The sequence below is a fragment of the Nilaparvata lugens genome, chromosome 1 (genome assembly GCF_014356525.2).
Source record: "Nilaparvata lugens isolate BPH chromosome 1, ASM1435652v1, whole genome shotgun sequence".
NCBI classification, from domain to species: Eukaryota; Metazoa; Arthropoda; class Insecta; order Hemiptera; family Delphacidae; genus Nilaparvata; species Nilaparvata lugens.
In genome coordinates this window covers 75,000,619-75,024,086 of record NC_052504.1, presented here as the reverse complement: position 1 = coordinate 75,024,086, position 23,468 = coordinate 75,000,619, and the positions used below count along the sequence as shown (strand labels likewise).

Genomic DNA, 23,468 nt, shown 5'->3' with positions numbered 1-23,468 from the left:
CTGCCGACAACAGACACGAGGTCTGTAGCTGCCAACACCTAGCAGGCCTCACTTGCCCGGACAGTAATGAATTGTTCAAATCTTTCTCCGCCATCGTCGACTGCAACACTGCTCCATCTGGCGGCAGCAGCAACAGCAGCAGCAAAAGACAGCGAAAATTCAGTCGAGGCCCGTGCTGAATAAATAACCAGCAGCAGCAGCAGCAGCAGCAGGAGGCGCTGATCCGCCTCTAATGCCACCTTTGTTATGGTAAAACCGCTGATAAGTGATCCACGCTTCAAACGACTCAGTTGCTGCGTCTTCCCTTCTCGACCAACAGACACACAACCAACATCATTCTATTCCCAGACTTCACTTTGCACATTTTGTAGTTCTACAGCTTCACCATAAGCCTCTTCCTCTCGGCTGTCATGATGAATAACGTATACATCACAACTACAATAGCACTACTGTAGCCGCATTGTGGACCTAATCTATTGACTTATAACATTCCTAATCTTCCTCTTCAATTCATTTGAAGTATAATGTGGTAGCACGTTGAAAACAATAGACCCGTTGATTGAAATATTTTCTCTCAAAATTCATTACAGAATGTTCAATACAGTAACTGTAAATATTGAAACTAGCCTAACTACTCAAGACTAAAAGAATATTCCTAACTATTCAATTTACATCTTCAGGAGAATTTTTATATTCAACGAACTGTATAGTAATTTGAGAATCCAGTAAACAGAGGATCTTTCAAGGGCGTTCTACTTACATAATCACAGTTTCAAACGGATCATCCTATCACCCAATGGATTTGTCTCAAGCATTATAATAAATGAAGTCTCAATAGTACTACTCGTAAGAGTTCAAAAATGAATGAAACCTGTGACATCACAAAAATGTGAGGTGCATTATTGTGACCGCTCACGCACCAATCTAATAATTTCCGGTCGATATTTGTTCGCTTCGAAATGGAGACATTTCGAAGGTAGGAGTACATGAGCGGCAAGACCATGTATCATAGGGGATGTGCCTTACACTTGGAGCTGGAACGAGCTTTTGAATAATTCAAGACCCGCACCGGCCCTCCTTAAATGGAAATTTTATGTTTCTTTTATGTTGTGGGCACCAGCACTTGATCTCCAGCTGTAAGGTATCAGGATGAGTAATTCGAGTTGAACTGGGGAATTCATTTCGGTGAAAGTGTTATGAGACTGACTGTTCACTACATCGTATAAGCGTAGGCCTAATGCGTAATACAGTGGCAAAGTATCCGGCTCAAAACATGCTCACAAATATATTCTTCAGGTGAGATCTATTCTTCAACACAGTCGAGAAGGAGTTTAATATACGGTATCCGTCTCGAGTATGAACACTCGAAAGATTTTACACGACAGAGGTTATCGACAGATTTTATGGACTTGAATAATAATATTATTCTGAACCTACGTTATCACAATAAATATAACAGAACATTCAATAGCAATATCAGAAAGGAAGAGCTTTTATTATAAAATGTGTTGTTGAAAATCAAGTGACGAAGCAGTGTGTGATTACATAACCTTAACTTTTGGACAACATTAGCATTTTATCAAAATTTTTGGATAGAAATAGTACAGGCTCAGCCTAGTTTTTCCTCCAATGTCATAACTGTATTATGATTAGTGTTTTATACAATAAATGAATAAATAGAATATATCAAATCAGATAGATAGAAGAATTGTTAGTATTCCTCATAACATATACCAAGACATCGTTGCAAAAAAAAGAAGCATTTGTTCATCCACCTTTTCAAATGACATCTATTTTGTATATATCAAGTATGTTTCATTTGTGAATATTTGCATCGCTTCAATTTTCTTGCAAGAAAATGAACATTTCATCTCATTTTGTCTGAAATATAGAAAATTTCGTGGAAAAGCAGAATATATATTTATTTTTTTCATTGACAATCACAAATCATAATTATGATACAATTATAAAATAATTAGGAGAAGACAACAGGCATAGCCCAAAACTGTCTTCTCCTAAATTTTTACAAGTAAAAGTTTCAGAAAAACTGAGTTATTTTTACAATAATTATTTGTCAAGACTTGTATAGTGCTTTCGAAATTTTTCATTACTCATGTAGTTAATATAGAAATGGGAATTCCCTTTCATTGTCAATTAGTGACACAAATAATCTTTTGTAATAGTGGTTCCTTATTGGAGGTAAATTAACTCATTGATTGATTAAAATAACTGATAGATGTGTTTTAGTACACTGGATATCATAGTTCAAAGTTGATGAAATAATCTCTCAATATGGGGCGAAAACACCTCTTATTATTGATATGTGTGAATTGAATATTCATGATTTCAAATTCTTATAATTTGTTGATAATATTATCCATGAGTAGGCTATATAAAGTTGATGAAATTTTGTTTCAAATATGTTTTTCTAATAAATAAATCAATCCCACCTGATTATTTGCTTTATTTTCTTCTGAAAAAAACACAAATTTAACAAAATTTCATACACAAATCAAACTTCCTGGGACAGCTATTGTAGGTACCTATTATATATATTATATGATTTGGGATTGGAGCTTTTTTCAAGTGCAATACTGAATCTTCTTAACTATTGTAATCACATGCATTGTCCTCAAAAAGAATTCATTTTATTTCAAAGTTGCTTCAAACGCAAGCTCTTCAAAATCCAAAAGCAATGTGCAAGTTCCATTATGGAACCCTAGTCAAAGAGAAACGATTTTCCCCTTGATTTTAATTCTGAGGAACAATCAAAGAGATAATGTTATGGTGATTAAGTTTATAGCTGCTAAGATAAACGCGTTTACATTCGCAATCAGAGAATTCCCGTAGGACACAGTTTGTAAGCACAGAAGTTTAAAGAAGATTGTCAGTACAATAATTATGTAAAAAGTTGTCCTCTGAATGGAGTGCAAAGTGATCACAAGAGATAAAAGAAATTAGAGATGAGTGAGGGTGAAGAGGGGACCGGCTTTTCACTCTTACTCAGCAAACTTGCTCGGTCGAAACCAATCAAACTTTTCACATAATTTTGTGAAGTTTTAATTCATCGCCGTGAGAAACTTCTGATACCACTTCAAAAGAATCGATTTATTACTCGAGGCAATATCTGTGGCGAGATTCTGATTTGTTTTTCCATAGAAAAGCGAAAATTGAAAAGTCGGGAATAATTCAGCAACGTTGAGCCAAACATGTTGGACTATTCTATTCATGAACAGTGTTGTGTACCCAGAGAGTAGCCTATAGAATTCAATTGCAAAGAACATAGAATACTTTCTATATAGAATACTCTCTATATAGAATACTCTCTGTGTGTAACAGCTTCATTGTGATTCATTATCATCAATCGTCGTTAGAGATATGTATCTCATCCAAAAAATATATCTTCCCATAAAATGGACCAATTTTCATGAATCTTATTATATATGTGATAATTACCTATATGAATAATGGTTGAAATTATTAATTTGCATTTGAAGGAGCAGAGTCAACAAACAGAAATCAAAGTCATAAATTCAGCTAAATTGAGCTCTGTCAATGGAAATGAAAAAGCGTTTACAACATAATATAAAGCTTCATCATGGGAAGAAACGTTATCTGTTCAGTTCTTTGTTAAGAAATTGCAATTTGTATGCTTCAAATAAAGTCAGTGCCCACGATTGATAATTTCGAGAATACAAATCTCCAGCTTGCAGTCTTTTCTCTCACGAGAGAAACATAAATGAATTGCACATCAGCTAGTCTGTCGAAGTCAACGATTAGTTAATTGGATTCTGTTCCTTGCTAAGGAAATCACGATCTCAAAAGAGTCAAATTCAACTTTTATATTAAAACACTAATCACATCTATTCTTGAATTCAATAGATTCAGGGAAATAGAATTTTTCTCTACCAAGTCATGAGCGTAGGAAAAGCCCCTGAAACAATTGTCAACAAAAAAATCCGAGATCAAGAAAGAGAATTTGGAGTGGAAATTGAATTCAATTAATCTGTACTAGATAACTGATGGAGATGGCATTGTTAGCGTCGGAGACCACAGAAATCATTAAGCTTAGCATGCTCTTAATGATGAAGAGAGGATCAGCTTCCGATACATTGAAGTAAAGACGTAAAGAAGGAAAGATTTCGATACGTATAATGGTATATTAAGGGAAAAGTAAGAATCGGATATCACAGTGAACTTATAAAAAAGAATTCACATTTTTGAAGGACTTGTAATTTCAATTTTTCATGAAAATTATTGTCAAAAATGTTGAAGATATTGTGCAGTAGTTTGTAACATTTATGATCAGTATCTATTTTGTATCTTTTCCAGTTAGAAAAGTGAACAAGCTGAAGGGGAGACTCACCTGGATACAGTGAATACAAGTTGATTAGGCTGCTTGGTGATGAAGTGAGAATGAGGAAAATGTGAAATTAAAGAGTCTTGCTAGAGGTTATTTAATTTACCCTTCGATAAGCAAGTTTCATTACGAAGACGTAAGAAACTGTACCCTTACGGGAAATTGAATGAGCAGAGAAGAGAAGCTGATTATATGGAGAAGGAAGAGGAGGATGAGGAGAGAAAGACTAATTTGCAAAGGTGAACTGTGCAGAGTGAAGCAGAGGAAGACGCTAGTTCAGTTTAGCAGGAGCGAAAATAGCGCATTCAATTATTATGGCGAATCATTATTTGTGGGCTATCAAAGTTCTCGACAAGGAGTGCGATAAATATTTGAACTTGAGCACCATATCCTTGCTGCCACACAGAAAAGATTTGCATTTACCAAAACTCGGCAACATAGATACTTCGAGGTTTTCAAATTACAGATTTTCAAAGACCAATTAGGAAACCTTTGTGAAATTCCTCTATATTCATATACTATTTTGAAATTACATCAATTTAACATGAAAAATGATTAATATTGACAGTTTGAAATTGCCTAATGGAATGAGATCTGTCTTCTGGTTTGATCAAAATGAAAAAAACTTGCACTAGACTCATAGAGGTCTAAGAAAATTTCATATTTTTTTAATATCATGAATCAAAGCTCGTGAACAAAGACTTTTCGCCTTTTAATTAAATTTGGAGCAATCTGTCATTTGTAAAGAACCAAATATACTTTAATCCAATTCATGAAGTAACTAATACCGTTTACATTATGTGAAACCATAGACAAACAATAGCGTAAGTAGATATCCCATGGTATAGGGCGTTTATGTCGCAACTTTTACTGTTATCTCAAGCCGATTACTGTCGATTATTGTCGATTTTTACTGTTTTGACCGGGTAAGAGTGTATGAATGGCACATTATTAGAGACTACCAGCTTCATAAAGCTTCACAGGAAAGAACTAAGTGGACTATAGGCTTGAGATAACAGTAAAAGTTGCGACATAAACGCCCTGTACCATGGGATATCTACTCATGCTATTGTTTCTCTATGGTGAAAACCACTGAAGAGAACCAAGGCGGGGGATTGTGATAAGATAGAAGTTGAATCTCATCATGGCTGCGACTGGAATAATAAGAATATTATAGAAGTTTCACAAGAGAGCATCACTGTCGGATAAGGTTGAAATTTAAATTATAAACTGAAAAAATATGATTGAAAGGATCGGATGAAAGTTTCTCACTTCTTGCAAGTTTTGAGCCGATATAGAAAAGTTTGTGAGTCGAAGAGGAAAAACAGACAACGGCTGCCTGGCCTGCCTGAAGCGCTCTCTTATGCTCTTACATTTCTTCTCCCTGCTCTGTTCTGCTCTTCGCACAATGATTCCCTCTAACTTATTCTCTCTTTTTTCTGTTCACAAGCACATAGAACAGACAAAAAGCCTGCCCGTACAAGTTCTCTCCTTATTTTCTCTTTCCACTCACATAATCTTCTAAAATATATTTGGGCTTTGGCAGTAAGGTGTAGGAGAGGGAACTGCGCACACGATTCTTCTTTCTTACCGCACACCATATTGTAACAATCCAACGCCGCTACTAAGCTGATACGCCGTTGGCAAACAAAAGACACCACACACACACACACACACACACACCACACACACACACACGAACTTCAAGAGCTTGAACAACGTTAAGAAAAACCTTCCAATAGTGGTCGATATGTATTTTTCGTCCGAGGAAAAACTGCTTACCATAGACGCAATATTATTTTCTCTGCGGTAGAGACTCGTAAGAAGCAGCACAGCATACCGCAGAGGCCGATCGCTGCCTTCAATTTCATTTGAAGACAATTTCTAAGCGAGCGCCCTTCCGCATAAGCGCAAAAATAGGCTCGTAATGAACAGAATCAACGGTAGGCATCAGCAAGTTGCTCCACCCCATACACTACTTCACTCATTCTTCCTCTCTATCTCGTAAACAACAGCTCAATCGACCACATCCACCATTGCAAGCAAAATTAGATTATTGTTTGTAGGGGTGGATAAAAGAGACGTTATTGTTAAGAGAATTATAGAATAGTTGTTGACCAAGCTAATATTTATTAGTAATTGGTTAATTAGGAGCTTTTTATTGATACGATAAATGAGTAACCCATAATAATTTCTCACTCCTGAAGGATTTTTCTAGATTTCTCAGCAATTTGAGAAAAAAAAGAAATTTCTCACTTCTTGCAAGTTTTGAGTAGCTTTCAACAAAATTGATAATATTGAAGTTCATTAGCAGCTCATGTGACATCACTCACATACTGTTAGGTTGGTTTAACTGTACTCATGAACTGTAATCGTGATGAGTAAGCAGACGAATTTGTTATCTTTAATTACTTAGTTGGAGCTGGAAATTGATACCAAAAATCTAAATTGAAGATGGAATAGTTGAAATAACTGAGATCTAATTAGTACTCACCAGTTTTGAAGCAATTTTTAGCCAAATCAGCACTCTTGCTTCCAGACTCGAACCCCTTTAAAAACAAAAAATAGTTTAATGAATGCTATCATGGGGAGACTTGGGGATAAATGATAGGTTTAGAGAGAGTAAATCGATGATCAGAGCATAACATAGTGCATTCTGGATGGATAATGTAGTTTCAAGCTAAACACTCACCCTTCCATTTCAGCTCACGAGCATTTATATTAAAAAATAATATTATATTTTTTATCAAGTTTCTGCGCTGATATTATAAGGTTTGAGAATTCTATGCTATCATAGTGGAGCAGGATAAAGGGGGAAGACTATAATTTAAAAAGTGAAAATGAGCTGAAAACTACCAGATAAAAGAATAAGATCAACCGCCAGCAGTTGGCACGCCTGCTATAGAATGACGAGGGTGGAAGTTTCACAGATATTCACAGATATGGAATTAATTTCATCAGCGAGGGATGTTGAGTGATGTTGCCAACAGCTGAATAGGAATGCGATAATCTTTTCGACTACATCCAGAAGCGAAGTTTCACTTTTATTCCCAAGAGTGCTCGGCGACTAACCGTTTGAGAAAAAAAACTTTCAAAATCAATCAAACTTTTCACATCACTCCAAACCGGCCCAATTCATGGGGAACTCCAAAGTTTTTAATGCCGCCAGGAAAAGTGTTTTATTTTTCACATCGTTCTTGATCATCCCCATGATGGAAAAATATTGAGTGTTACGCCTGTAACGTGGTGTATTTCAGACAGAATTGAAGACCAGAAATTGACAAGAATGTCCTTACAATTACTTAAGTAGCCTCATAAGAGCCTCAGCTAACAAGTCTTGCCAATCAACTTCAAAGCTAGATTTTAGTAAAAACCGATCTATTTTTTTCAAAATTCCATGGAAAACCACTCTCTACAAATGGAAATGATCTACAGAACAGAATGAATTTTCATTCAATAGAATACTAACAAAATCTACAGTACATGAATCTGAATACAGTCGATATGATGGTTGGGAAATTTTGGCTTTCTCGAGAAACCCTCAAGGCTACAACAGGAGAAGAACTTATAGGCTCTTGTTGGAAATAAGCATTTGAAGATTTTAAAACGATTGGATAAGGCACTACTGGGAATTAGTCACGAGTCTAACAGAGAAGCAACATTCCATTTATATCTCTATATTCGGTCAGCACAGGAGCATTCGGATTATGTATAAAACGAAACTGTGTGACGTCATACTAATCGATTATTCCCTGATGACACGTCAGTAATGGCGATGGAGGGGGTTGCTGTCGCTACGCTGTGTGCCCTGATGTGGGGTGGGTGCTCCCACGCGCATCCACACACACCCGCGCACACCATGACAAGGATTAATGTAATCTCTTGCAGGAGAGAGAGAAAGAGTGGGATAGTAGGACAGAGAGAGTGGAATTCGTGACAGCTTGAAAGAAAGAGAAAGATACTATGAAAAAGAGAATGAACAGAGGAAGAGAGAGTGAGGCTGAAACTGAAAATACAGGTGGAAGGGTAGAAGGAGAGCGAGGAGTCTGTTTGTGATTGAATGTTGTTTATGTACGAGGAAAGCCAGGGTATAAAACGTGATAATTTGAGCATTGGTAATTTGTTTTATCGGTTAATGAGCGTGATCAGGTAATGCACTGTGATAATGTTTGCGGGTGAAGAGAAGAGAGGAGAGAAACGGATACTAGAAATAGAATTTGAATGTAAGCGAAAAACAAAAAGCCGGTAAATATACAATGCGAAAATCATACCCGAGGGGATATTGTATATTTTTTACATACATGGTCGTTGTTCGCGATAATCAATCCATTTAAGCTTTTCCAATAAACAGGAGAACGTATTTCACGTGGAAAACCAACGATGAATAATACTCAGTGTATATAGCTTTTTATCTCTTCATCATCTGGATAAACAGACTGAAATAATATGCCTACCGTATTTTATCAATACCATGGATTGGGTAGAATGAACCACAATAAATAAAAAATGGAGGACAGTTGGAACAATGATATGGATGAATGTGGGTAAATACTGCAAACTAGAACCCAGGACATATTTTTTTTTTATAAATCATAGATATCTATTTAGTCAATATAGAGTTTACTGTGCTTGGGAAAAATTATCCAGTAGAATAATAATTTATAGTATAACTCCTGCAGTTGAAATATGATGTTACCCTATTAATAGTACAGATAATTTGAGTCAAACCAGCATAACTAAGAAAATTAATTTTACATTCACCATCGCTTCAACGTTTTTTAAAAGCTGATGAGGCTTAGATAAGAATGAAGTCCTTTATTCCTAACAATATCCTGATTTCGGCTTTCTTTTAACATGGACCTTGTTCTCTCCCAACACTAGCCAAGTAAGGTTCCACTCTAGTACAGATGTTTCGTACAGTTGAGCTCGAATGTTCTTTCCAATTTATCGTTGCTCAATATACTGCAATTCTACTGAGCAAGTTATCTCTGCATCCAACTGATAGAGTGAATGATCACTGAGAAGTGGTGAGACGAAGTTTTGCAGACAATTTGCACAACGAGCTTGAAGGGAAAAATCTTTCAGATTTTCAAGTACCTGAAAGATGCGATGGTTTGATGAGAATGGTGCTGCAGTTGGAAGAGGGGAGGGAGAATTTCGTGCCAGTATTGAGAAGCAGAAGCAGGCAGACAGCCCGTATTGTCCTTATCAACTCTATAAAGCCACTCGGTTCGTCCTTATATTCAGTTCCCGAATAGGAGGTGGAGGAGGAGGATGAAATGATGAACTTTTGCGGAGACAAAGCCTCGCTAAGATACAGACAAAGCGCCGATCAAGAGGGTGGGTGGTGTGATGAGGGGCGGTGGTGGGGTGGAAGACTGCAGCAGTCACGAACCACCGGCTGCCGCTGCTTATTAAGTCCGGCTTAAACGTGCTTATTGCAAACCTGACCACTTTCTCTAATGAAGTATTGTTTTCCTGAATGCTCACCGCACACTATCTTCAATAGTGTTCCCCCTAGCATAATTAAAACATAAATCGTCTTTTTATTGTTGCCAAAATCGAGTGAAATCTACTTTCGCGCCAACCGTGTTCAACTCATTAGAACTTTTTACATTTAGAACGCGAGCAAAACTTAGAATAATTAACTGTTTGGTCTTTGTTACATCTGAATTGGGTAACTGGCCAAGTAGTATTTGTAGGAGTAGTACCTTTTGGTAGATAAAATTTATCTAGATAAGAGATAACTAAATCATTAAAATAATGTCATAGGCTTGAATAAGAGACACATATTCCTCATTTCGAAGAGAATTCTTTATAGCCTTTGCTTCTATTTTTTTCTTCACTTTTCCATCATCCGAAGTTGGGGGTTTCTTCATATACCCTACTATTGGTGTTTACCAAAGCTCCATCCAATTCAAATGCTAACCATATTCAGAATGTTGAGAATGGCACGGAAGTTTGATTCACAATTGACTGAGAATGGCGTCCGATTTGAATGCAGTCGAAGGGTGAGTGTTCTCTCACTCGAGCTGTTTGCTGTACATCGAATTCAATATCAATACTGAAAAGAGCACTTGTCGCTCCATATTGAAATTGAAAAGTAAGATAAATAAGGTTGTTCCATTAGGATTCTATTAACGAATGAAAAAGAGACCCACTTTTCTTGTCGTTTCTTTCCTACCATTGCGGAACGCTTCAAGAGCTACGAGATAACTTGAGCATCTATTTATTCGCACTACTCCTCTGTTGTCCTGTCTCACTCTTCATTTTCCTTCCTTCTTCATCCTCCCTCCGCATTACTTCACAAACTCATCAAGGCACCACCACTCTTGCGTTAAAACGCCTCCGTCGTTCAATCAACTAAATTGATTAATTTATTAACTTCTCTCTTATTTACTCCGTTCTTTCAAACAGGGCCTTAATCTACAGCATCCACAAATGTTTACTTGAAAAGATTACTATTGCCGTCTTAGCAGATGTATTTATTCTTTTCTCTCCAACTTAAACTCAACCATGTACAAATAAATGAACAGTGCTCGAATATAATTAACATACACATTGAATTTACTTTTCAAGGTCTGATGGAATTAATTAGCAGGATTAAAACATAATTTACCTAATTGTTTCGTTGGAAAACAGAGCTGGTGCTAGATGAGCTTAATTGAAAAATTCATTACCTGCTGAATTCACTGATGAAGTCTCCTCCTTTTTATTCACATGGAAAGAATCCAACATGATTTAGCACAGCTTTTTCTAACATTTATTTTCTCTAAAACCCCTCACGATTACTCTCTCACACCTTACATGAAGTACGATGCATGTTGCAGAATTTCAGAGAGGCACAAATATGAAAATGAGAAAGTGATTCACAGTAAAAAAATAATTATTTTATTTATGTGCGTATCTAATCATTCATTACAAGAAATTATATATTATGAATTGGCTCTAGCTAAAGTTCTGAATTTTCGAGAAAGTAAAACTCTTTTAATTGTATAAATTAATGCATTGCGTAGTCGCAAAACAAAATGAAGTCAAGCGAAAGAGAACAGTTCCAGCAAAGGTGAGGAGGCCTCTGAATCATTCAGCTCTATTTATCGAAATCTGAACGTAACGTGCTGAGAACGGCAAAAGAAATTAGAAATTCCATTAGCATTAAAAGTAAGCCTTCCTTATCTACTTTGGCCTTTTGCTTCTTCGGTAACAGTTTACGAGATCGGCATCGTGGGTTCGATGAGGCATGCGCCCAGGGGTGGCTTTGATGGTGGGGGGGGGGGAGCAGGAAGGGTTTTTGTAGGAGGTTGTTAGCACTGGCTGCACGGGAAATTGCTTTCTAACTTGCAGGCAAACTGCGGGCGCGAGCACACGATCTTTTTCTTTTTTCTTTCATTTGACGCTTCGCACTTAATTAGGCCGTTGGCTTTGGAGAGCGAACGAAGAGCCCACCGGAAAAGCCCGGCTGAGGATAAAAATTGGATAAAGTCGAGCGGAAACTTTGTTCGGCGTTATAAATTATAAGTACAACTTAGCCAAGTACCAGAGACATTAATAATTTTATTCATTTGGCGGCATGACGACGAGGGGCCCGGGCCCGGGCTCGATCTGCAAAAAGTAGAAGAGATATTCTTCGGCTATACAATTTCATACAAAGTGTGCGTCTGTGCGTGGGTGCGGGTGCGTGTGTAAGCGCGGCAACTTGTGAAAATAATTAATTGATGCCACCAATCGTGGAGCGGTAGCAAGCACTCGAAATGAATGCTCAACATTGTACCACCAGCCCACCATTTGCGGCCATATCTTTCAATTAAATGAAAGCCATCTCGCAACACAAGGACACATGAGCACTGTGCACACAATATTATAAAACTCCAAGAAGTCGTGAACATCTGCGAAATGTTATTTCATAGCTCAGAATATTATTTATTATCAACAATGAGGTCCTGAGGGAAAACATTTATCATTTTTTCCTAATCAATACATAGATAAGAGCTACATAAATATAAAAAATGAATAGATTGAAGAGTATATCAATCCCATTATAAATTGCATTTCGCAAAATGACTTACTATGCATAGTTATAGTTACCGTACCCTTCATTTGTATCGTCTCATTTTCGAATCTAAGAACCTAGCAGATAAAAAGTATTTTCACTCAGTAGTAGTTGACATATTTCAAATTCATTCAATTCATATACACCAACGTATTTTGAGGTTTCATAGCATTTGAGAAAAAGCCCTGAATAGTTGAAATCTACCATATAATCAACGCCCACTCAAGTTTTCAATCGGACATAATGATTATGGTATTTCAACTCCGAGGGGATTCAATCACAAGAATACTACAGCATGCTATGCAGTTATAGGATTTTTACTTCTGATTTGAGCTGAAATCCGTGATTTTTCAGAAATACAAGGCACGATGCTAGTCGGGAGAAGAAAATCTATACAATTCTTGAATTTAATGGCACAACAATCTTTCTCCGGTTAGATGAAAGTTTCCATCCAACTTGACCGGGCCAGTAAGAAAGAATTCTAAGCGCAGAACTTGCTGGAGAGAAAAAAGAAAAGATTTCCGAGGCACAGTGAAAATGGTGAAGGACGTCAGCTAGCATTTGGCTAAAAAGAAAAGCCCTTATCCCGATGCCTTCCCCAAGGCACAACCCTTTCCCTCCCTCCGCTCTGCTATCACCGGGAAGGTTTTTGATCATAAAACGAGATTTCATAGCTTGTGGTCGTCCCGCAAAATGACAGCCTCGCCTACATTTCAAGCCGCCAGCATCGCCGATAACGTCAGCCTCAATATAAAAAGCTCAACCCCTTCCCCATCAAAAAACCCTTTTCCTGCTCCCCTTCCCCCCCCCTGGCGTCACAAACACCACTCTAAACATACTAAGAAGGCCACTGCACCCTCTCCCACCAGCACAGTTCGCCCGATACACGGTCCCTTGTAAAACATTGCGACCTCTGATTAAATCCCTGAAATTCATACCACGAGAAAATGCCACCAGCAAAAAGCTTTCCAAAGTGAATGCTGTTGAGAACAATGATTTATGGTTTCCCTCCACTATCATTATCTCCATCGTAATCTTACATTTGTGGACGACAATTGAATAATGGAGAAAGGAACTGGATACACATTTCACATATATCTTTCCGTAAATATGATTTGTTCAAATATGAGTTGTTGAAACTATCAATGTCTCCGTTCAAAGCAGGAAATTGGATATTTATTTAGAGAAGATAATAAAGATTAGCGAAAAATGAAATCAATGATATAGGAGAATAATAGGGTGAAGAGGAATAGGTAATAACTTGAAATTTTTGTAGTTTAACACTCTACATAATTGAATACGAATAATAGGACTCCAAGAAGCAAGAATCTGATAAAAAAATTTCCTCCTACTGACATGATGATTTGTGAACAGAATACTCGATAAATGATGGATTTTTGTCTTTTCACAAGTTTATGCTCCAAAAAACAACAATTCCGGACCTGAATAAGATATTCAGTTCAAGAAAAAACTATGAAAAAATGAGGATGCTGCTATCACAGGAGCAAATTAGAATTGAATCAAAGCTCGTTCACAATCTGCGAACCACCCTTTTTGCCATTTGATCATGATGTACGGTCTCATAACTACAGTAGTGGACCTCGACCCATCATCATTCACTTTGCTAATTCGATGTAAGTTGACCAGAGGCGTCCAAGACGTTGGCGTTCATCTCCATTTGACGTCGATTGTGCACTCTGACCGCAAAGGCGTCAGCGCCCACCCTCGACCTAGCTCGCAAAACTTTTACCCAATTAGCAAAGTAGTAAGGCTAAGTTCGCCCGCAGCTTGTGAAGGCAAGAATTTCGTTGCCAGCGAGATTTCCTTCCCTGTAAACTCTTCTACCCCTTTCCCTTCTTCATCTTCGCAAAGGAAATTCAAAGCTCTATCACATTAAATGACGGCAACTTTGTTATCGCGGCACTTTCCAGCACTTTCCCCATCCTTCCCCCCCAAAACCTCGTCTCCACCTTCTGCACGGCTATTAGAAGTGCTGCTGCTGAGATTCACTTTACCTTGTCAGCATTAGTTGAATGGAAATCATCAATGTTATGCATATCGAATACTGACAGTTTAAAGTGAATCTCTCTATGTCAGATTCTAATTCGCTTGCCTAATGCCCACAGATAACTGTTCTCAATTACACTCTCGGCAACACGGCACCGACATCCGACATCCCCATATTGTTTCTACAGCCGCACAACTCGACGATGAGTTTTTATCTCTTCAGAAACACACCCGAACTTCCGAAAGTGCACGCCAACGATATGTTCAAATACCGTTCAACAGTGTAAACTCGTGTAGCTAATTGCCTGATCCAACACATGTTTCGGTGAAATGGTTCATCTAAGAGCAATGATTGATATCCGTCAATTATCCTACTCCTATTTGAATAAAATATACTGCAACATCTCAATAGAAGATGTGTTGTGAACTTTAAACTCATTCCTACTTGAGGAATGATTTGGAATGTGTGTTGAAATACATCATCCCTACAAGTTAAAATATTATATCAGGATCACTTTCTCATGAAATACGAAATTAGCGAAAATCAAATCCGTAGTTAATTACTAAACGATTGATCCATCAATCTGGCTAATACTATAAGAAAAAAATGTTTCAGATTGAAAAGAGTGGGTTGATGACAATGAAACGTGAATCCTGAATGAAATTGTTTAGATGAATTGTAGAAACCTCATTTACTTGTAGAAAATGGAAAAAGGACCAATCAAATCTATACTGTCAAGTGTTTGCTGTATAGCAAGTGAAATAGACGTCGGTGAAGAAATGAGAATGCTGAGAGCATATCGATATCACTCGAGTTCAATTGCATATTGGAACACCAAATGGAGATGGCTAAGAATATAGCACACTCACAAACTCCAAGGAAAAAACTCGATGAAAATGCTAGCGGAGAAGATGGAAAACGCATAAAGAAAGTCAGCAATATTCCAGCGAGAAACAGTACTTTGTGCAGTTTTCCACTCTCTCGAAATGATATCGAGATACTTGAAGAGAAAGGAGAAAGAAAAAATATTTTTACGCGGTTGGAAGTGCGTAGGAAGAAGTCAGTTTGATATTCTGTGTACACAATCGCAAAATTGCACTTACTTATAAGCGAACATCCTCTTCATAATTCACCTTTATCTCTGTTGCACACAAATTATTAGTTTTCCCCGCCGTTCAGGGCCATTTACACATGGAAAATGGAAAAAGTGTGTTCCAGCTCACAAATATTTCTAAACGACACCAGCCACAGCAGTTGGTTGAGAAGAGTCGAACTTTTTCTGTAAACATTGGTAGCATTGCGTAAACATTGGTGATGTAGTTCGCTTGTTTTGTTTGTGGGAAAATTTACTACCATTTTATACGATCGCAAGAGGATAGAAATACTCAGAGTTTTTTTGTTTTTCAGTTGTCCAGTCGAAAGTCAAGAGACATGAATGGTTAATTATTATCTGAAAATCAAGCATCTGCACGTGAATGAAGATCATAATAACTACTGGTAATTTTTCCCGGTGTTATAAGTCACAGATCATAATTCGATTATTACCATAATAATTGGGAATGTATTAAGATGAATAATATTACGATACTAAAATCTGAAATGATAGCCGAAAAATCCATTTACTTTATTGGCAAACTTCGTTGATTCATCCATTACCAGACAGAAAAGAATGAAATAGTTATTCTATTCTTATTCTACTTACTCTGTTCATGGCAATAGTCTATGAATTGAAACTCTTTCATGGTAGCATTCAATAAGATGATTATTAAAAAAGAAATATAAATATGAAAGGGGATTAAATCGTTATAGGCCTATCTTGATATTGAAATCTCCGACAAATTTATCAGTTTTTGAATAACAACATATCCATTTTATTAAATTATACTTTCGATTCCAAAATGATGTTTCAATCGAATGAATGATATCCGAGGATCCACAAATAAGCTACAAAATTCTACCTTTACATAGTGAAATCCTTCTCAATTTGCAGCACCTTGGTTTTTTAGGAAAAAACTCCTGATCCTAGGGAAGGAATGCCAGAATCGTTTTTCTAGATGCGGCTGGAGGTTTAATAAATAATTGTTGCGTCGCACAGCAGTAGCAATGAATCTGGGTGAAATTTAGAGCGTCCTCCTCCGTATCCATTGAGCCTTGCCCTGGCTAGACCACCTGCAAGTACAGTACTGCATACTACTCCAACACAGTACACACCACTATTGGAAAGAATGGACTCAGCGTGGTTTATGGCCTCCACAAGAGAATAATGACCTACAACCAGACGTATGTTCACAGCCAATGTACACCCGGGTACAATGTTCGGTAGCTCCAGTGAAATCGCATAATATACTGCATAAGGTTTATACGACATGCATTTCCAACCTTCTACATTTACTGGTACTATTGATATTCAAGAGAAATCTTGATTATTGATGAAGTTGTAAGAGCCATGCATCATGTTTTCAATAATAATAATGGATAATTGTTCATTTGGATGTGTTAAGAGACATAAATTTTTCTAGTGATGAAATAGGCGGGGATTGCCAATTCCTTATGATATAATAAGAAATTCCTTAATATAAGAAATCATTATAGATGAGATAATAATAATAATAATGATATCGTGTGACCTAGCTGGTTCAGGTCTGGTGTCAGAGTTTTCAGGTCGCAACTGATCAATTTCAGGGTTTCTGACATGACCTAACGACTGCTTTTTAGGCAGCCGGGACCGATGACTTAACGTGTCCATCCGAAACACGATGTGATTATAAGATGGATAAGAAAATCTCTATACAGAAATACCAGCACTTTATGACAACCACTTATTATTTATTGAGAAATCCTGAAACTACTTTTTGTTTTACGTCTCCAATGAAGGCTAGATTGTGAACCATAAGAGCGTGAGAACCGAAACTAGTTTCTATGAAATAATAATATTGTTACAACTCAAGTCAGTTGTTTCATTCAGTATAGTTACCTATCACAATTCAATGATACACAAAACACAATCCATTAAAATAAAAATAAATAGTGTTTATGAATGAATAAATAAATGAAAAATGACACTACTGGGAAAATATCACTTCACTTCTAAAATATAATTATATGTGAAAGAATATTGCTAATCTACACTTCCTTTCAAATTCGAGTTTAAAGTTATTATGAAGTGATAAATATTCTGAATAATCTCGGATAACATTGTCAACTGAGAGAGAGTATTGTTATAAGTTTTTAATGAAATTTGACAATATCTTTGTTTTCTTATTATATAATAAATATAAAATTTTTTATTGAAAGATTGGATTTTTCGAATAGCCTCATTCTCTATTGGAAACCCATTACGGATCTATATAGCAAGAATAAAGAGAATCTACAGATTCAATCTTCAATATTCTTCATAAGAGATAAAGTATATCATACATCAAAGTTTTTATAGCTGCTTCATACAGTCTTCATTTTCTAGTTAGGTTTTACGACCGAAATACTCTACGACTTTCATTTTTTAGAGGCAGTAAATTGGGTTCATGTATGTTTTGATCATATTCAATTCAGCATTATTCTTCTATAAGAAATAGCAGTGGAATAGAATTCGCCAAGGATCTTGATAAATGAATTTTCAGATTCGCATATTATTGTATTTCTCTCACCTCTACTGATGTATTTGAAGAAGGAAGCTAATTATCTGCTTAGTTCGATATCATGGGCATCATCATACTTTGGATACAAAAACGAGAACCTGCAACAAAAGCAATCAATTTGTCAAATTAAAATGGCAGAATAACATGATAAAAGGTGATCAACAACGCCAATCTACTGTATTCACATCAAGTGAAACTTATGAAAAGCGGGCTACAAAACTAAACTAAAACCGAAGCGCTTTTCGAATTTTTTGAAGCTGAAATAATTCCCATAGTAATTTTTATCAAGTTTTAATAGGAGCAGTACAGATGAAAAACATTCCATTCAGGGGATTTTCTTATTCATTAGTTGTGATTGTTTTCCGTAAAAAGTATTTCGAATGATGACGGTATGACATGAATCATTAGTTGCATTCATTGAAGCTTAAATAGGGAAGTTTCAATTGTAGGCCTAAATTAAACAATATAATCAGAGGCTAGAAAGACCCATCTGTTGCATTTGCAAAAAAATTACCCATTACAAGAATGAACCTCACAAGTTGTGAATGGAACTAACAAGGTGGAGTAGAGATCAAATCGAAAAATCAATGAAAGAGGTGAATTGAATAGATGCGGAAGAGGAAGGGAGGAGAGTTGCATAAAAGCGAACAGAACAAATGGCATTTAGGCTTACATCACAATCATATCTTGGCCCGGCGATCAAAGTGAGCAAGCAAGAAAAAATGAGAATGAGGGAGTGAGACAGATAACTGATAAGCAGAAGGATGGAAGAGGGGAAATTGGAATGGAAGCCGACAGAAAGGGATGCGAGCGACGGATGAAAGGGAAGAGGAAGCTGAGTAGGACTTATTTCTTGGTTGGATGAAGGACTGCACTCGAGAGCGACTGGAGTGGAGCAGAGCACACTGGTTGGGGAGCAGACAGAGCAGGGCAGAGCACACCGCTTCGATTTCCTGTTGCAAGTCGGTGCCACACAAGTAGCCTACTCGCTGTTCAGCAGGCGCTGTCTCTTCTCTTGCTGATGCTGCTGATATTCGGGGTTAGCTGCGTATGGAATACGCATGTTATAGACGCACACAGAAAAGCACTTGGGCTTTTCCTCATGTATCAACGCAATAAATCATGATACGGAGCAGACTCGAAACGAAATAATGTATACGTGACCGTACGCTTCGCATCTTCCCGAAAAGTCCAAAACTCACGTCCCCCGGTCGGCTGCCTCCAACAGTCTAAAGATGGATGTTGCCGCGTTGCCGCACACACCACACCTTACCCCCCCCTTCACCACCTCAAACCCTTCATGAGCACGTTCTTATCATTAAACAACCGACATGGAAATAGAATTCTTCATGCTTGATTAACTATTGCCCTTTTAACCTCATTTGTAAATTCACTTGCTTAGTGGGGCGCATCAATTCCATCTTCTTTATCAATATTTCTCACATATTTCAATACTTTCAAGCTTATTCAAAGAATAGACAATCCTGACATTCCTGTCGGATTTCTGCTTCACGTGTATTCTTCACATTTCTAGAATGCTTAAAACAGGTCCTTGCTTGTATTGGTTTAGAGTTGAATTCAGGTGAATCAAAAAGTATAGGCTAAGTTATTTAATATTGCACTTCTTACTTATCAGATTCTTAGTTATTGCTTGATATCTCGACTTCTGATTTATATCAATGAAACGCAAATAGACTTCAAACGCAATAGACTTTTGATATAAGCAAAGAAGTTAGATTTTTAGTTAGTTAACATTTTAAGCTGGAACACTTAAATCTTGCAATATTATTCGATTGATTCAATCTCAATAATAGAATCTATACAATCTGAGATCAGTCACAATGTCACAATTCTCTGAAATCGTTCTCAAAATTGAAATCTGAGTAAATTCTAATAATAATATACTGATTTATATATTTATGAAGAAACATAATATACACAAGATACGATTTCTGATGGGTTAAGGTTATCTTTAAACATAATAAACTTCTTATTTTACTCAATTTACAGTATGGATTTGATCTAACATTTTTGTGATCAAGTGAAATCATTTCTAACATAGTATTTTTCCCATGATGGCAAAGTAAAGGGTTATGTGTCTAGAAGCTGGATGTAATGGAGTAAGAAAACAACGTCAAAACTACCAATAGAAAACGATCAGTTTAGTGGAGCGAAGTTCACAATATGAACACGAGTTGTGTGTGAAGCTAATTTTGGGGCTGCGAGTGGCAAATGGAGCAAAGTTTAGTTGCCCGAGAGAGAGAAGAAAGATGAAGAAACGTCTTCTGACAGAAAGAAAAAGAAGAGACCAAGCAGCTCGATTTCAGTTCTGGAGACGATTGGCGTCTTAGTTCGAACAAAACCAACAAAACCGGCAGCTGGTTTGGCAATAGATAGGAGAAAGAAAGACTGAGAGATGGAGGAAAGGCGTATGAGAGGGAGAGGAAAACAGCAGCCAGAGAAGACGAAATGAGGGGTATCTTAGGAAAATCGGTGGCTCTAAAATCGATCGACTAGAAATTGGTTAGCAAACGAGGAGGGTTGCAAGCGGAGAGGGGGTGGTACTACTACTCCGATTGCTCAACAATAAAAAAAGCATAACGGGATGCGAGGTTGGAGATTGCTGAGCAAAATTATAAGAGAAGGAAAACAGGAACGGAAGGCTGGATACGTGAACTACCGTGGAGTATGTTGGGCAAGAGGGGAGAAGAGTAGAGGGGAGCAAGCAAGAGGGAAACGAAAATAAGCAGTTTGGGTACAGAGGGAAGACACTCACGTAACTGGCTACACGTACCGGGTATCGAGGAATTTAGCCTAACCGTGTATTCCATGGATAATTTAACCAACACAGAGATACACGAACACAGCACACAGGCCGTGGCCTACACAAACACCCTACAGGAAGGCAAAAGAACAGTGCAGTGTGTATCGGCCCGATGACCCGACTTATCGGAAATCGACTTTTCGATTATACCATTACATGGATTGAAGGGAAGAGGAGGAGCAACACTGTATACCAGGGAGCATGTTATTCTGAATCGACTTGCACTAGATACATAACAGTATCCTACTCAAGACATATAAAGTCGGTACTGGAGTTTTCCGCAAAAGTGGCTGCTGATAGTGAGAGATTCGGATTCGGTTGTCGATTGCGGCTTCAAGATCGCACACTCACAGCTCCGTCTGACAGCTTGCCTACTGTTGGATCGAACCATTTACCGAATGGGTGAGTTCGACCATTTCGTCGTAACGCAACGTATTCAACAGACAGCATCCACTTTTTTGGAAAACTGTAATGCACTGCTAGTCTGTTTCCTTTTCTTACCCCTAAAGCCTCTCTCAAGAAGCTCCTCTACTGAACAAACATAAAACTTATCTGTCTATGGAATGACAGCAGCTTTCATGATCAGGAAATATTGATTTGCTACAAACTGGAAAAACTATTATGAGTGCTATTGTTCTTTGGATCTTATAATCTCATCGAGTCGATCTTCTATTATTTTCAATCTCATTTCTTGAATTCGCAATACAATTTATTCAATCACAATATCAATTATGATATTAAAAATAAATTAGAATAAATTAATTTGATTTATTTTGACACGAAAATGGAATTATGTCAAAACTAGTGTGTCTGAAAAAAGTAGAAAAAGACAATATAGTCTATCAAATTGAAAAATTATCAAGTATTCATAGTTGATAAATTTCAATAATCAATAAGTATGTTCAACTGGAAATTATAAAATATCCTGACATCAGATAAAGTGAAATTCTCGAAATAGACTCAATATTTTTCCCTTGTCCCTATCACAATTCAAAAAGTGGATCTTTGCTCAAACACTTTTTTATGAAAACATTTCAATTATCAATATCCATCTGCAGCTCTTATTTCAGCGACTTTCTGAAGAGCAATTCTTCATTAGTGTAAATGACAGCATCCGATGACATTTATCTCCATGTATACGAATGAACGAAAAAGATAAAGCCAAATGAAGTCGAGATTGTTAAGGGGACAATAAAACCTTCAAGTACATAATGTCTCTTCAGAAGAGAAAGCAATGAATGAGAACGGCAAAAGTTCCATAGTTAACGATAACGATGGTGTAAACCGCCATCGACTTCTCGGTCAAGTACACAGCGTATTGATTCAAACAAATTTGGAGACTTGCCACTTGGCAAGTTCAAGAGGTTTCCCTGCAGCTGCAAAGAAAATGACCCACACCACTAAATTTATAAGCTGCAATTTGTTTAAGCTCACTTGACTAGAATGGTATGAACTATTGGAATTATCTGCAAATAGAATTGGTTGATTTTTGCAAATCGTAGGATAGTTGAAACGTCAAGGTGACAAAGGAGACATTTTCATTGGGATCTGGCATTTTGAATTGGTGCAACTATGAAGAAAATATACGGTTACCATTGCATTATTCCTTTCTAGGGCAACAGTCAGAGGTTATTGTTATATGCTAAATTCGCTCAACATCAGTAGATTATCAAGTTTATGAACTTATTTGAATACATTGCGAATATTTGCTGATACTGAAGTTCTCTTTCCTTTTTTTAGGTTTTTTTACTATTTCCTAAATTGCTTTGTTAACTGTAAAACTTATTTTTTATTTTAAGTAGTTTTTTCTGCCCAAACAGGTTTTTGTAACCTTTGGGATTATTTTCCATATATATTGATTTTTTGTAATGTTCTTCAGGGTATGATTGTGATTTTTTAGTTATATGGTAATTATTTCAGTAACTATGGTATTTTCATGCTCTGTATATATTGTAAAATGGAAAATAAAATGATTTGATTTGATTTTGTGAGTTTGATTCCATTATTCAGGCGATATAATGATCACAACTGATCAATTTTGTTGGTAACAAAGTTGCCATCAGACACAAAGTTAGCTATGATATAAAGTTAGCATAATGTTAACAAAGTTCTGAACTTCTACATGTATTTTTTACGAATGGCAGGTGCCAGGAGTCTTCAATGCAGAATGACAAACATGCTTTGGGAGATTGTTTTGACAAAATTGGGAGTTGAGTCCCTTGGCCTTAGAAACAGCAACTCAGGGACTGAGATGCGAAACAGAAACTCAGACAGCAAGTCTTAATAAACAAGATCCGTGAGTGGAGCAGCAGCAAAAGCAGCAGCGATGAAAGGAGTAGCAGTTTGGAGCAGTTTGCAAGTTGGAGCGCGACGCGTGCTTGAGTGTGCGCGTTTAAATGTTTGTGTGAAGATGTGAGCAGACATATTGCGTTTAATAAGTTGGAGGAAAGGCAGAGCAGGCGAACTTGTCCCTGTCCAAATTACAGGGCTGGTCTTGGCTGTTGATTTAGGCGTTCACACAGGTTACGGGGGTCAAGTGAAGTGAAATTTCAGCAGCAGCTTCAAAAACTACAATTTTGCTGCAAGTAAGA

General features: G+C 37.1%; 1 long non-coding RNA gene across 2 annotated transcripts in view; it reads right to left on the bottom strand.

The window, feature by feature from the left end:
* The window catches only part of LOC111054868, a 63,147-nt gene that overhangs the window by 25,387 nt on the left and 14,292 nt on the right, over window positions 1-23,468 (bottom strand). For both annotated transcript variants that reach the window (XR_005573297.1, XR_002606325.2), the window contains exons 3-4: window positions 18,063-18,151; window positions 6,855-6,909 (exon numbers count right to left, since the gene is read on the bottom strand). This is a non-coding gene — a long non-coding RNA (uncharacterized LOC111054868). The remainder of the gene's footprint in view (window positions 1-6,854; window positions 6,910-18,062; window positions 18,152-23,468) is intronic.